This window comes from Schistocerca americana, chromosome 4 (genome assembly GCF_021461395.2).
Source record: "Schistocerca americana isolate TAMUIC-IGC-003095 chromosome 4, iqSchAmer2.1, whole genome shotgun sequence".
NCBI classification, from domain to species: Eukaryota; Metazoa; Arthropoda; class Insecta; order Orthoptera; family Acrididae; genus Schistocerca; species Schistocerca americana.
Genome location: NC_060122.1, coordinates 257,410,539 through 257,413,268, shown reverse-complemented (window position 1 = coordinate 257,413,268; position 2,730 = coordinate 257,410,539). Strand labels below are relative to the sequence as shown.

Genomic DNA, 2,730 nt, shown 5'->3' with positions numbered 1-2,730 from the left:
AAAGAAAGTCGCAGATCTCTGGTGACAACAGCAACTTACGTCATATTCATCTAGTAACGTCAGATCGCTCTTCTTCAGCTTAGTCAATTTCCCCATCCGCTCAGAATCCGACAATAAATTGTACTCGTCCTTGTGAAATTTATTATAATGGCGTTCAATACTAAACTTCCCTGACCAGCGAGAATACTGCCACATATTAAACATTTCGAATTTCCACGTTTTTGCACAAAGAAAAAATGATTCTCCCATTCTTTTGTAAAAGATAGCAAATCTCCACTTCTCCTTTTCCTTGATTCACTCTGCGGTTTCCCGGTACTTGAAATACAACGTTCACTACGTAGTGGTCGCTTCGCATCAACGTCCGCAGCTTAGCCTGGTACTACACTGCCGCAACCCGCCGGCTGTTCCCGCTGCCCCTATCGACGATTGCACGCGAGCAGCACACGTGCAGCGCTGTGCGCTCATGAGCCGCGTGCAACGTTTGCCCGCCCCTGGCTTATGGATACCGCAGCGGAGGAATATCCGCGTGCACTCGAGGAGTTTACGTGACCCGCGGACACAAGATAGTCCCTGACTGCAACGTCGCCATTGTTGCTGTGTCTGCTGCCTATGGACGATGGCAACTGTACCTGGTAGTGCCTGCTAGCGTTGAGCCTGTAAACAGAATTTTTACTATCAGCAGCGGATGTAAACACGGACTGCACTGTCCAGATGCGTAATGGTCTCTGAAGAAGAAGCGCCCGCGGGAGAAGGAGCGGCAACCCGCACAGTGCAGACGTCGTGTCAGAAACAGCAGTGGCAGGGGCTCAGCCGATGGTTTCTGAAGTGATAAACAACTTACAGAAAGTGCAGATTAGATTCGAACATCTCCACAGTGATAGAAACTAGATATGTCAAAAATTGTAATAGCATCTAAAAATTGATACCTTGTGAAGTGACACATAGCAGAATCCTCAATGGTCCGTACTTTGGCAGACAGTTTACAATAGTGCTGTTCCCTTCTTTTCATTGCTGTGTTATATCTCACTGCAGGCTTTCGTGGCCGTTCTCTTTGAAGGTAAAATCCCATGAGTCGTTAGGCCACGCCACGTTCCTCGATAAACTTCTTAGACACCCGATGTTCCCATCCTCCTGCTGCAATACTCTTCAGAATTCAACTCTTTTTCCCTTGATGACTTAACACTCAGGTAGCGAGGGGCATATCCTGGATGCTAAAAGAAACCCAAACAGAGAGACTGAAACATCGAATATTGAGGACGGTTCAAGAGGAACGCGACGCGGCCTAATTATTCCGAAGATGTTACTGTCTAAAAATTAGTGACGTTTTTGTCCATTTTATTTTTTGTCTGCCTGATGCAAGACATATTTCCATCTTTATTTTCATGTTACTCATAATTGACATGATCGCGAAGCAGTATACATTCGTACAGTATTTAAATCAAAATGGAAAACAAAGACCATGATTCACGGTTCCGGATTTAGCAAGCTTTTGCCGTCTTTATCTACTAGAGAGCTTCGTACAGAATACGTAAAAAACTGAGTTCGATCCTTCAGACATTATGAAGCCAACCAAAATATTTCCACATCTGCATCTACACACGTACTCCACAAGCCCCGTACGGTGCAGGGTATGTTGTATCACTATTGGTCATTTCCCTTCCTGCGCCACTCGCAGATACAGCGAGGGAAAAACGACTACCTATATACCTCCATACGAGTCCCAGTTTCACTCATGTTCGTGGTCCCCACGCGAAATGTACGTTGACGGCGGTAGGATCGTTTCACAGTCAGTTTCAACTGCCGATTCTCTAAATTCCTCGGAAAGAACATCGCTTGCCCTACAGAGATTCCCATCTGTAATCCTGAAGCATCTCCGTAATATTTGCGTGTTGATCTAACCTACAGGTGACAAATATAACAGCCTCTCTCTAAATTGCTTCGCTATCTTACCTTAATCCGATCTTGTGGGGATCCGAAACTCTCGATCTGTACTCAAGAATGAGTCGCACTAGTATTCTATACGCTGTCTCTTTTAAAAATGTTCCACACTTTCCTAAATGTATCCCAACAAACCGAAGTCGACCGTTCACCTTCACCACTACAATCCCACAATTCGCCTCATTTCATATCGCTTTGCAACGTTACGCCTTAACATTTCATTGACTTGACTATCTCAAATTGCACACTACTAACGCTGTATTTGAACGTTACAGGACTGTTGTTCCTAATCTTCTGCATTAACTTACATTTTTCTACATTTAGAGCTAGCTGCTATTCAACACACCAACAGCCTTGCCGCAGTAGTAATATAGGTTCCCGTCAGATCACCGAAGTTAAGCACTGTCGGGCTTGGCTAGCACTTGGATGGGTAACCGTCCGGGTCCGCCGAGTGCTGTAGGAAAGCGGGGTGCACTCAGTCCTTCGAGCTCAATTGAGGAACTATTTGATTAAGAAGTAGCTGCACTGGTCACGAAAACTAACAGTGGCCGGGAGAGCCGTGTGCTGACTACAAAAAAATGGTTCAAATGGCTCTGAACACTATGGGGCTTAACATCTATGGTCATCAGTCGCCTAGAACTTAGAACTACTTAAACCTAACTAACCTAAGGACAGCACACAACAGCCAGCCATCACGAGGCAGAGTGTGCTGACTACATACCCTTCGCATCCGCACCTGGTGATGCCCAAGGGATGAGGACGACACGGCGGTCGGTAGGTATCGTTGGGCCT

At 45.8% G+C, this 2,730-nt stretch overlaps 1 pseudogene; it reads left to right on the top strand.

The window, feature by feature from the left end:
• The first annotated feature begins 2,282 nt into the window (after positions 1–2,282).
• On the top strand, positions 2,283–2,401 carry LOC124614124 (annotated as a pseudogene).
• The last annotated feature ends 329 nt before the right edge of the window (positions 2,402–2,730 follow it).